This window comes from Kryptolebias marmoratus, linkage group LG1 (assembly GCF_001649575.2).
Source record: "Kryptolebias marmoratus isolate JLee-2015 linkage group LG1, ASM164957v2, whole genome shotgun sequence".
NCBI lineage: Eukaryota > Metazoa > Chordata > Actinopteri > Cyprinodontiformes > Rivulidae > Kryptolebias > Kryptolebias marmoratus.
This window is the reverse complement of record NC_051430.1, coordinates 1,470,295-1,483,467: the sequence shown is the minus strand read 5'-3', so window position 1 is coordinate 1,483,467 and position 13,173 is coordinate 1,470,295. Positions and strand designations below refer to the sequence as shown.

The following is a 13,173-nucleotide window of genomic DNA, read 5'->3' as shown; positions in this document are numbered from 1 at the left end:
AGCTCAACCAAGCACAATGTGGTGGGCAACAGTAGGAAGGAATGGCTCATTTTTAACAGAATAAACCTCCAGCAGGACCAGATTCGCCTAGACCACATGGGGGTTGATGGAACAGGAACATGACTAAATTAAGAAAGCAGTTATCTACAAATACCTGTCAACAAAAAAAAAACAAAAAAAAACAACAAAGTGTTTAAAAAGAATCATATTGGCATTAAGAATTTCAAGAGAAGAGTCATGAGAAAGTTCATCAGGTATAATAAGGAACACTAAAAGAAAATGGACTAAAATACAAACAAACAAAGAAACTCCCATCTTGCCCTGTTTGTTCCATATGGATGGTTCCACTTCAATCTCGGGTCTTCTTTCAGAAGCCTGGGAGCTTGAGGGTTCTGTGCAGTATCTTAGCTGTTCCTAAGACTATGCTCTTCTGGACAGAGATCTCTGAAGTTGTTCCTGTGATCTGTTGGAGCCACTCTTCCAGTTTGGGTGTCAGAGCACCAAGTGCTCCGATGACCACTGGTACCACTGAGGCCTTGACTCTCCACAACTTCTCTATTTTCTCTTTCAGCCCTTGGCATTTCTCAAGCTTCATCATCATCTCCAACACCATGCCCAACACATACTTTGAGTACTACACATTTTGCTATAATTTTATTTTAAAAATTAGCAATAAGTCTTGGTGTCATCTCTTTCTGTCTGTTAGCAATGTGTTGTAAATTTTGGTGTAGTTGTAGTTGAGATGGCAACAATCTTTGTTTAAAACTTTGGCATGAATTGTTAGAGTGAACACTGTTTGTAAGTAAAATTTTGTATCTCATGAACCAGTGGATGGATTTTATTAAAAATCTTGGAAAGTAATCACTGGATGTAAATCTACAACTTATTATCATTTGAAGTCAAACTGTCAACCCATTTCAATATGGCCACCAAAACTAATTCATTTTTGCCAACACAAAACTAGCTATAACTCAGTCAGTTTTAGAGATATTGAATTGAATTAAAGTTTGTGTTCTAGCAGCAAATAATCATCCCCATGATGTACTGCTATTACATCTCACAAGATCACAGAAGATCACGCATAATGTAATTTATGAGGGTTAACCAAACTGAGTATATCTCTTTCCCTTTTTAGCAATAAATGTTTTTAGTTTAAAATTCTGGCATAAAAAGGAGTGGGAAGTGAAGTGCATTTCTTCAAGGAATGCTAGGCCTATAATTTTTCAAGAATCTTCATTGTCAATTTTATCATGTCTTCCAAAATGGTGGTAAAGGTTCATTAGTTACAAATGTTAGTGGTCTGTTCTCTTGCAGGTTATTGGGTGTTGTTATTATTAAAAGGTTTTTAAACAACATGACTGCATTGCTTTTCTTGTTAGTTGAAAATATTTTGCTCTTCATTCTTAAATTTTTTTCTCAATTCTCAAAATTCCTCAGATGAGTAGTGTAATGTCTTCACCTTACAAGCAAAGAATTAGTTGTTTTGTTTAAAAGCTTAAATTCTGTCATGTCCTGCAAGACTGAGAATCTACACTAACATATTGCTCTGCTTATATTTTACAGAAAGTTATTTTTTGAGGTCCGAAGGAAGCAACATCATAAGTCAGTATTACACGCACAATGAGAAATGATGAAGTAGTGTGACAGCCTGATTGCTCTTCACTAAATATTTTGTATAAACAATACTCACGGCCACGCCCAATTTCTTGTGGAGCATTCATCATCTGACATGGCGGCAGCCAAGCCCAGTTTTTGTCCAGTTGGAATGCCCACTGTCAGGTTTTAAAAGGAAGTGCAGCAGAGAGAATTGGGGTTGAGAGGTTTCAGTCAAATTATCACTTGTCTGACAGCTCGTCCTGGCTCGACTGATGCCCCACAGAAAGAACTCCTCTTGTGGAACAAACTACTGGATTGGACTAACCAACACTGGTACCATGAGTACAAAGAAGAACCCTGAGTATATCTGTGGTTGCTGCAGAGTATGTGTTGTGACTGATTCTCAGACACTAACTCACCACATTTTACCCTAATATTTGTTAAATTTGCAGAGCTATAGTCATCTTTGTGCTGAGACAAATGGCTGTATCTTACCTGTGGCAGCCATCTTGAATTAGATTAACTTCATAATGGTAATCAATTGAAGATACAGATCCAGTGTTTGCTTGCTAAAAGATTAATTAAAACCTGTCCAGGAGTTCAAATTTGCAAAGTTGACCCCAACAGGTCCTGGTTTAAAGCAAACATTTTACCCAATGAGCAGCACTTGGATCAAGTACTGTGAATGACTCTCAGCTATAAACCCATTAAGTTTTAGCTCAATTTCTGTAAAGTTAACTGAATTTCAGTCATTTGTTGTTGTTTTTTAAGGTCAGTTGGATGTGGTGGCCATCTTGACTTGGGTTGGTGCTGAAAATTAATCATTTGTAGAGATAAATCCATTGATTATTTCCTGAAATTTTTATTATAACCCATCCAGTGGTTTATGAAATATTTTGCTAACAGACAAGCAAAGTTGACTCCAAACAGGTAATGGCAAAATATTAAACAAACCTCTTGCACATTTTTTTAGGGGCTCAGAAAATGTGTTAGGAATTAGTTCCAGCTACTGCCACACAAAAATTATCTATAAAACCTTTCTGGTACAACCATTTTTGTGTTTTTGTTTTACTTTGTTTTCTGTTGGTTATGGCAGTCATCATAAATTGGGTTAGCTCCAAAAGTTAATCATTTGTAGATATCTGTCCAATGATTATTTTCTGCAAGTTTCAATAAAAAATTCCCTACAGGTTCATGAGATAGTTTGCTAACAGACAGACACATGAACTCACACTACAGACACAAGCAAAAATGTTACTGTAAAAAGTTGTGCTTTGACATACAGCATGTTGAGTGTTCAACACAGATAAATTCTGTAAGATGTAGTTCTCCTCACTGACCACTGGGTGGTGCTCTGGTATAATACTTGACGGTGTTCCTGATATGTACGCTCACTCTGTGACTGTTTATCTGTGTAAGTGCCCAGGAGAATCTATCAAAATATCCATCCTAGTCCTTGCACATCTCTGGTTATCATAGAGTGCATAGGTTTACTGGTCCTGCTTTACCTGCAGTCGGCCTCCACAGGGAGGACTGAGAGGGAAGCAATTACAGGAGCAAGCAATGGAAAACAGATGTGCAATTATGAGAACAGAGGTTTGCTCTTCACTTGCTCATTGCCCCAGCCTTGATGCTGAAATTTACTATGTGATCCACAGCACACAATTCCACAAATAGCTAATTAAGTCTTCATCACACAAAGAGAGCTGCAAGCACTGATGATTGCAAACACAAGTCAGAGAAAAATGTTTCAGGCAAGAAAAGCATCTCCTTTCCTTTCACTAATGAACTGACAGAGTCTCACTTAGTAAATTGAAGACATAATGTCAACTGAAGACCTCTAATGGACTGAGGTAGCCAGCTCCTACAAAGCCATTCTAACTTTGAAAGTCATAATAGTGTTAATGGTGAGTCTACATTTATACTATTGTTTTCCAGTTGATAATTTCTTCTGTATGTTTTTTTTAAATCAAACTACTTCTGAATTCTTTGACCTATTTTATCATTCATATATTGAAATGTTCAGCTCGATCAGGAATAGTTTGGTATGAATTTTGGTACGCATGTACAATGTTTCAATGTTTCAATACAAATTTTATATGGCCAATATTGGTCACATTTAAAAAACTGGCAATTGCTCATGCCTGTGCATACCTAACCAATTAGCAAGTAGGAAAATGAAGATGCAGTAGCTGCTACAATCAATATCCCACAATTTACTTTTGGTTAGGCACAAATGCTCTTATATATTTATATATATATATATATATATATATATATATATATATATTTATATATATATATATATATATATATATATTTTTTAATTTTTTTTATTATTATTTTATTATTCTTCCTTCTAATGTTATTAAATGTGTTTATATTTGAAAAACATTTTGTTAAATGAAAAATTTGTTGTTTATCCGATTTCTAAAGAACAACATCAGACAAAAAACTATATCATACCTCTACCTATTGATATATTTGACTTTATTTAAAACAAAATTGCTCAAAATACATTGAGATCTTTTCCATGCTTTTAAAACATTGTTCTCTTTGAATTCTGCTTTAAGATACTTGCAGTTTTTGTCTTTTTGTGCTACTATAGCTTTTAGCTACCATTCTGCTGCTTTTAATTTAGCTACTGTTCTTCTACTTTTAGCTGGTTTTGCTACTTTAAACTATCTTTCTGCTTCTTTTAACTTTTAGCTACCATCCTGCTCTTTTTAAGGTTTTAATAATTTTACCTACTGTTTTGCTGGTTGTACCTTTAGCATCTTTTTTTTGCAACTTTTAGCTAGAATTTTGCGTATTTTATTTTGTCGTGTTACCTCTAGTTTTTAGCTACTGTTTTGCTGATTTTAGCCCATGTTCTGCTTATTTTACCTTTTTAACAATACAATTTCTGCTTCTTTAGTAAATTTCAGCAGTTATTCAGCACTCAGCATTTTCACTACATTTTCACAGAAAAGCCTTTTATTTTCTTATTTCATTCAATGTCTTTGAATTACTTTGTTTTTGGCATAGTAATTATAGCCAATAATCTTTCTGTCACTCTTCTTTTTTTTTACAAGTGTCCACAGCCCACATCTGGTGTAATGCTCAGTTTATGTCCCTGGAAATAAGAAAATTAGTAATACAGTCTTTAGTCCTTTGTCAGCTTGAATACTGTTCAATTGTTTGGTAGAGTGCTTCAAAAAAGAAAAATCTGGATAAACTGCAGATAGTTCAAAATAAAGCATTTTAGAACTAACGTTAATTTCATGCATCAATGCATGTCATGGATGAAAGTCAGTCATAGGCATGCAGTCTTCTTTTCTCCTTACACAAAATCTGGACTTTACATAAACCAGTTGGTCTATTCTCCCAGTTGTTACCCACTTATAGTAGACATGCTTTTAATATGGGACGAGGCTCTGTTGTTACTTTTATACTATCTCTGCCTAGAACTAACACTCTCAAAAACCAACGATGTATAGAGCCATATCATACTGAACATGTTGCCTTTCAGAATTACATGTTGCCTTTTAGAATTATGTTGATTAGTGATCATGTAAGATTTATAACAAATATTAAAACAATTATAATGGATAATGAAATAACATTTGATTGACTGGATGTGTTGGTTTTATATGCGTAGTGTAGATTGTCAATGTCTCTTTTCCAAATTTTCTTGAAATTGTTGTAGTTGTTACTTTGTATTTCTGTTTGTTTTTATATATATTATTTTTGTTGCGATGTTTGTGGTATGGATTACAAAAATAATAGTCTATAGTCATAGGTATGGTAGTCTGTGGTAGGGACTAATGGGGATCCTTAAATAAAACAAAACAAAACAAAAACAGTGAAAGGTGAGAGGGAAGAAACCACACAAAGTGTTACTCTGCTATTAGATGCTGGACTGATGAAAACTGAATGTTCTGCCATGTCCACGCACACAGTCCACCTCGCTACACTGCTGGTACTACAGAGTTGGTTATAAACAGCACGTGACAGAGTCCAATCAGATCATGACTCTTGATGATACTGTAATGCTAGGATGGGTAGCCAGTTAATCACAAGGCTAATGGTTAAGTGGGAGGACATGCAAATGCCATATATATGAAATCAGCCAGTAGATTTGTGCCAGACTGGCAGTGCTAAGCCCCTGTGACTTGGTTCATCTCTGAAGCACTGAAATCTATTTCAGTAAAGTTTTATGTAGCTTCAACTGCAAAAAACCAAACATTCTACACGAAATGTTCTGATACAAGAGTATATTTAATAATGTATTCAGAATGCAGGAAAGATGGGTTTCAATGAAGTGTTTCATCTGAATTGCACAAAAAGTGTGACATCATCATATGATTTTTGCTCTGCATTTAGGTTTTTTTTTTACATCACTAGGGTTGAGCCGGATACTCGTATGAAACAAGTATCCGGTACGGATGATGCATTTTTGACGAATACGAGCATGATACGAGTAAAACTTGTCAATATCTGTGCTCAGATATCGAAATATATATATATATATATATATATATATATATATATATATATGTACTCGTCCTGAAGGAAAATCCTCATTGGGTAACTGACTGTTGTCACAATTTGTGATTAACCAGTCACACAGAGTGCCCTCCCTACACACACATCTCTGCAGCGAAAGCTGTGCAACATATGCGGTACATTTGACAAGACAGAGCTGAAAACGGGTCGTGTTGCGTCATTCACTGCCTCCACTCTGGTCGTTTTATTAGGGTTTTTTTTGACCGTCTCCTTTTTCTTAGTTTCTTCTGTAAATAGTTTTCTTACATTTGTGATCAAAAACACTGATTTGAATCTCAATTTTGAGGCTGTTCTGTAAATAGTTTTCAAATAAACAATACAAATAGCAACTTCTGATCAATCCATATCAATTTCAGACTTAAAATAAGTACAGCTTTAAGCCCCACCAGTTAAACAACACCAACTTCCCGGTTATGTTACGCCCACTTCCGGGTTAGGCCCCATTCACTCCGAGTACAAATATGGATACAGATACAGATAGTGGTGTACTTGCTCATCCCTAATGCCTACCTCAACCAGCAGGTAAAGCACCATTGATCCTACATGTCAGAGTGATAAGGATTATTGGCTGAGGGCTGGTCATGCATGAGGATAGGAATGCCCCCTTAGTTCATTGCTATTACGATCAATTCCTGGAGGCATTGACCAAGCCTTGAAGATATCTATTAACTCCGCCCAGGAGTCGGGCTGCTCAGGCAGCTGTTAGCTCTGTGGACACAGTACTGTAGTTGTACTCTCCATGTGTGTACATTTTTACACTGAGAAATAGATTGTTCTAAGGAGCTTGATTCTTACAATTTGAACACGTTTTACAACAAGTAGCTTCTAATTTCTTTATTTTCTGTTCTAGTTCTAATCCAGTTATTTTTTTTTTCCTTAAATGATAAATAAGAAATTATTTTACCATGTATAACAACTTTTGCTGCTTCCCAGAGGACACCAAGGGAGATATTAGGTTGGTCATTTATTTCCAGAAAATCTGTCTCTCAATAAAACCTGGTAAAAACTTCATATTTAAGTAAGGATGTGTTAAACCTCTAAAGTTTAACAGGTAGTGTTTATGTTTTTTTATAACCATCATAGTTACTTACTTACATGGTCACTTATAGAAATAGGATGAATTTTTGCGTCACATACTTCCTTCATAACCGAGTTGCTGATTAAAAAGAACTATACAGGTATAGGAGTGGTGGACAGGTGAGAATGGTAAATGCCCTGCACTTGTATAGCACTTTATCTAGTCCAAGGACCCCAAAGTGCCACACTACAATCAGTCATTCACCCATTTATCCGCTACATTAAAGCCACAGCTGCCCTGGGGCAGGCTGACACCGGCACCACCGAACCCTCTGATCACCACCAGTAGGTAGTGAAGTGTAGGTATAGGTGAAGTATCTTGCCAAAGCACAAAACGGCTGAGACGCACAGAGCGGGGATTCAATCCGGCAACCCTCCGGTTACATGACAAGCCCCTACCTCCTGAGCCACTGTCTCCCTAGAAGAAGGTGAACTCCTTATCTGATGAGTGACATGAGCGCTAGGCATCACACGGACCAAAATCTTCCATATACTGCTTTAATGTATTAACTGACTGCAGGTAACAAAGTGCAGATGATCTACCAAGCCTGTCTAACTCTGTGTTCAGAGTGAGGTTCAAATCTCCTCCCACCACAAGTGCTGCATCACTGTGAGTTGAAAGAGCAGAAAAAAGACTGAAAAAAGTTGAAATCATCCACATTTGGACCATATACATTAGCAATACACCAGTCTTTGTTGTTTATGTTTATGTTAATAATTACACATCTCCCTTCTGGATCAAATATGCTATCCTTGCATGTAAACTGTACCCTTCTATTAATTAAAGTAACTACCCCTCTTTGTTTGGAATTATAGTTAGCTTAGTCAAAGTGAAGAAATTCTGGTGTGCTTAGTGGATTTGGTCCAGATTTGGATATGTGGGTTTCCTGAAGTAAGACAATGTCAGCTTTAAGTTTTTTAGTTGATCTAGGATTTTGTGCTTTTTAGTATTATTTCCAATTCCGTGTAATAAACCGTACTGAATCCATATCACTATTTAAGTACGAGTTCTAAACTAAGCTTGTATTATAGCTTCCTGTCTGTGTGTGTGTGTGTGTGTGTAAGAGTGAGATAGAGAAAGAGAGGGAGAGACAGAAACTAAGAAAAAAAGAGAGAAAGAAAAGAAGAAGACAAAAAGGTGTGTGTGGAGATGCGTACTAGAGGCAGACATTTTCTCGGGAATCCCACGGGTCACGGGATTCCCGCAGGATTCCCGTGGGATGGGAGTCAACTTTACTGTTAATCACGTGATCGGTACGGTACAGGATAAAAATTTAACGGGAGCAGACGGGAGCGGGAACCAACAAAAAAAACCCACCCCAAACAACGGCAAAACATAGTACATGCACTGCCATTATGTAGTTTTATTTCAGAGAGCCTACATTGTAACGCAGGTCAAAAGAACTACACCGCCCAAAATGCAACAGTGCTTCCGGTGGCTGCTTTCTGCCTGAATTCAAAGAATAGCAATGGAGGAAGCTAACGTCTGCAATACTGATGCGGTAAAAAAATGTTTTGCAATGCAAAGTAAAAAGTAATGACTTGCCGATTAGGCTCACAGAGTTGAAAGAAAAGTCGCAAATTTGATCAGACTTCGTGACAGTCGAGTGTGACGGTGATAGCGCGTTGAAATATTCAAATGTGATGATGTTGTCATGGTTTGGTATTTTCAGTTTGTTGTGTTTGATTATTGTCTTGTTTCAGTTTAGTTTTCCTGTCCGTGCCCTGTCACTCTCCACCTCCCCAGTACTTTTCCTGTTAGGTCTGCCACGCCCATCTCCACCTGCTGGTAATTTTTTCTCACTCACCTGTGTCCATTTTTCTCATTATCCTCTGTCTTTAAGTACCGGTCTTTCTCATTCACTAGTCACTGGATCATTCCGCTTTGTCTGCTCGTTGCCATGCCATGTCCCTGCCTTTCATCTAGTTGTGGATTTTGTTATTGTTAGTTTTTGCTGCCTCGTCAGCCTTTTGTTTTGTTAGTTTTATTTTAATAAATTTGTTTTTGTTCCTTTAAAAACTATGCGTCTGCGTTCTGGGTTTGCCACCATCTCTCCGTCTCCTGACAGATGTAAAAAGAAAGTAGCAGATATGGCAGTTGTTTTTTCAGTTAACTTTTGCTTCATGCACATTTCTCTTTTTACCAAACTCAGGTACCCTATGCACTTTCATTTGTTGAGAACAGTTCTCTTTCTTGGTGCTTTTTTTTTTTGGAGAAATTCAAGTCATAAAATGAATTGTTATTGTTTAAAGAAGACAATTGCTTATTAAATGGGCAAAATTTAACATTATATGCCATCTTTGTGTTTATTTAACTAAAGTAGACATGGTGCGACCCATATACTGTTTTCTTAATTTTTGTTTTGTTTAGGTATTTCTTTCTGTAACTGACCTTTAAAAGAGCTCCAAACAGAAACTTTGCAACCATAGGAACCATAAACCATTCAATATTTATGATTTGTGCCATTTAGTGACGTTTTTTTGTTTGGATGAAGGCAATAAATACCTCCCTATTTTACTACAGATGAACTGTTCATGTTGCCATATTTTTAAGATAAAACGGCAAATAAAGTAATATTTAAAAAGAATAGGGAGAAGAATAAATCAATCAATTTTCCTAACAACTAAAGGAAGACCGTAAAAACAGGAGCAGTACAGGAGCGGGAGTCGTACTTGATGGGAGCGGGATGGGAGTGGGAGTGACTTTACCAGGAGTGGGACAGGACAGGAATTTTTTTTTACTTTGGCCTGGGATTGGGACAGGACAAGAATTTTTTCTGTGGGAGTGGGATGGGACAGGAGTGGAAATTATCCGCACATTTTAAAAATCAACAAACCCGCAATTCAAACATATCTGGTATGCTACTGTGAAAACAACAAAAAAAATGGAATAAAATAAATAAAATGTTTGCACTCACCAAAACGGCTGTGTCCCCCAAAACAATTATTTCAACACAAAATCCATTCTGGAACAGGTTAGCTAGCTCGGGGTCGGCCATCCTCCTCTAACAAGATCTAGCTTCTCTTGGAAAGTTCGTCTTAAAAACAGCCTTGCCAGTATATCAGCAACCAAATGTTGCTCTCCTTCGGCCATTGTGGGTTAAAAAGGTTTTTAACCGTTAACAGTCCCGGGTGTGACTCTGTTGATCTGCATAGCACTGCTGTGGCTCAAACTTGTAAGTATCCATGTCCAATCACAGGACGCGTAAATGTCACGTTCAGCATGAGGCCAGCTAGAGGGCCTTACTGACACAACTTGTGATCTGATTGGCTATTGCAACTGTCACTTACAGTGCACAGACGCCTTCATTGCTGATTCTGAAGGCCCGGGCAGATTTCATACAGCCTCTGACAACATAAAATAGCTGAAATCTGATTGGATAAAAACTCTAACCTAAAAACAACATCACTGGAAGGAGCATAATATGACACGAAGAGAATATGAATACTTTTAGATATCTGGGAAAGTAAATTAAAAATTAAATTAACCTTTATCATAATTATGATGATTCTTGGTTATGTTAGGCCAGCAGAGAAGGCCTTGCTGGCCCTGACGGCCCACCACTGTTAACTAGGAATATCTCGGCCATACTTTAAGATTAAATGCATTTAGATCCCAATAGTGGATGAGATGTTGCCACTTTGTATTAAATTTTATGCAGGTATACAGATAGGGGGCGCTATAATTTCAAAAAGTTTATATCTGAATAACCGCTTGACGGATTTACACCAAACGTAGTACAAATGATCAAGACCGCACCTTAAGACGATATCTTGAATATTATAATGAAGTGGGCGTGGCTTATATGCTATCTCACATTTGAGCTTTGAACTCAGCCAAATCGAAATTTAACTTCGCGGAAATGGCCGATCAATTATAGAATTGCGCTCTGTACGTTTAACGGAAAAGCTGCAAAATTTGACCTCTGGGTGGCGCTGTTACAACAAGAAATGCGTTTTTGCAATTTTTTTCACAACTACTTCATGTACGCACAGTATCTCTATTCTGGTATCTCTATGTTTTTTACATGAGTTTAGAAAAAAAAAAAGTAAAATTATGCTTATTAGTAGAAAGCTTGCAAAATATGCGGAACCTACTTTCGTTAACTCCTCCCGAAGCTCAAAGCCAATTGAAGTGAAATTTCACATGGTATGACTGGAAGACCGGCTAACCAAACGATGTAAATGGATTTTCAAAATAATTTTCGGTTTATGAATTATGCGTAAACAAAAAAAAGGTGTATTGAGCGTAACTTCCGAATAAAGGAATTTTCTCCATTTTCAGCCTGATCTAACACTAGGGGCCACTATAAGTTGGCAAAATTTATACTGCCGAAATGGCAGAATGGACTTACATGAAACTTGGTGGGTATCTTCAAGATACAACCCCAAAACTATGTTATCAATATGGTAATAATTGGTCAAAGTGGGCGTGGCTTATGTGCAAAAATGTATGTAGCCTTTAACATTTTAGAAAAATTCACAAAAAAAATCACTTGTTGAATTTAGAGGGCTAAGACATACAGAATATGTTCCTTGTATGAACCCTAAAAGTGCTGATCAAAATTTGCAGCTCTATATTCAAGCGTGTCTTTCATATTTACAAAGTTCGTAACTCACTCTAGCAGTAACAACTCGGACTCTGTTTGGCCGAACGACTTGAAATTTGGTTCTCTGCTCAGATCTAGCCTAACTACAAAGCACAAGAAATATTGCTCAAATTTGAGCGCCCCTTGTGGTTAATAAATGAAAACATACAAATGATATAATCAACATGGACAGTTTTTATTTTATGTTGGAAAAACCTCTAGACTATGGTGGATTGGAAAATTTGAGCAAAGAAAGGACAGGATAATGGTCAACTGTGACTATTTTGAGGTTGTTTTGAGACATTGATTTTTAACAAATTTCTGAATATATTTCAGTATGACTAGCACTGCTATCACAAAGGTGAACAATTTCTTGTACAAAAGGCATTGAGTGTGGAGATTTCCCGAAGTGCAAACTTAGTCCACATATACACACAGTGATGTCAGAATATTTGGGAAATTTTTTAATAAAGTTTAAATTTTTAATGATTTTTTGCATATTAGCTGGACATAATGAAAATGAAGTTATTTTTTTTTATAAATAATGTGTTTGATCCAGAAACATAGACAGACATAAAAGAAAATTATTCCACATGTGGGTATGGTCATTAGAGAATATTTTGGTAATTTTTTGAAGAGTTACAGATTTTTTATGAATATTTTTTTGGCCCACTGTAGTAAGAAATTACAGTTACCATTTTTTTTTTTTTTTACTGAAACAGCATTGAAACTAGGGACATGGAGATGGATGCATATTATTGCGGATGTAAACTTGATCATCTGAGAATATTTTGGTGTTTTTTGAATGAATAATAGATTTTATATGAATTTATTTATTTGGCTCTGTGTGGTATCAAATGACAGTTAGCTTTTTCTTCCCAAGATTTCTTAAGATTTTATACCATTGCGTCTCACGGAACACCTTTGAATACGCACCATCCTGAGAACTTTCAACTCCGCTGACTGAAAGACACGGCGAAGCCACGCTGGCGGGGCGTCAGGAGCGGAGCTAGAGGAGAGGGGCGGAGCATGGAGGCTTGGAACCCGTTGATAACTATATATCAACGGGTATATATATATATATATAAAACAAAATCCCTTCTCACCCTCTGCGGGTGGTTTTCATCCTCTGAGTTCGGGTCCTCTACCAGAGGGTTCTGCGCAGTATCTTGGCTGTGCCTAGAACTGCACATTTCTGGACTGAGATGTCTGACGTTGTTCCTGGGATCTGTTGTAGCCACTGCTCCAGTTTGGGGGTGACTGCCCCAAGGGCCCCGATGACCACAGGCACCACTGTGGTCTTTACCTTCCAGGCCTTTTCCAGTTCCTCTCTGAGGCCCTGGTATTTCTCCAGTTTCTCATG

At 37.0% G+C, this 13,173-nt stretch overlaps 1 long non-coding RNA gene across 1 annotated transcript in view; it reads left to right on the top strand.

The window, feature by feature from the left end:
• The first annotated feature begins 2,837 nt into the window (after positions 1–2,837).
• The window catches only part of LOC119617592, a 41,373-nt gene continuing 31,037 nt past the window's right edge, over positions 2,838–13,173 (top strand). The window contains exon 1 of the long non-coding RNA XR_005233926.1: positions 2,838–3,503. This is a non-coding gene — a long non-coding RNA (uncharacterized LOC119617592). The remainder of the gene's footprint in view (positions 3,504–13,173) is intronic.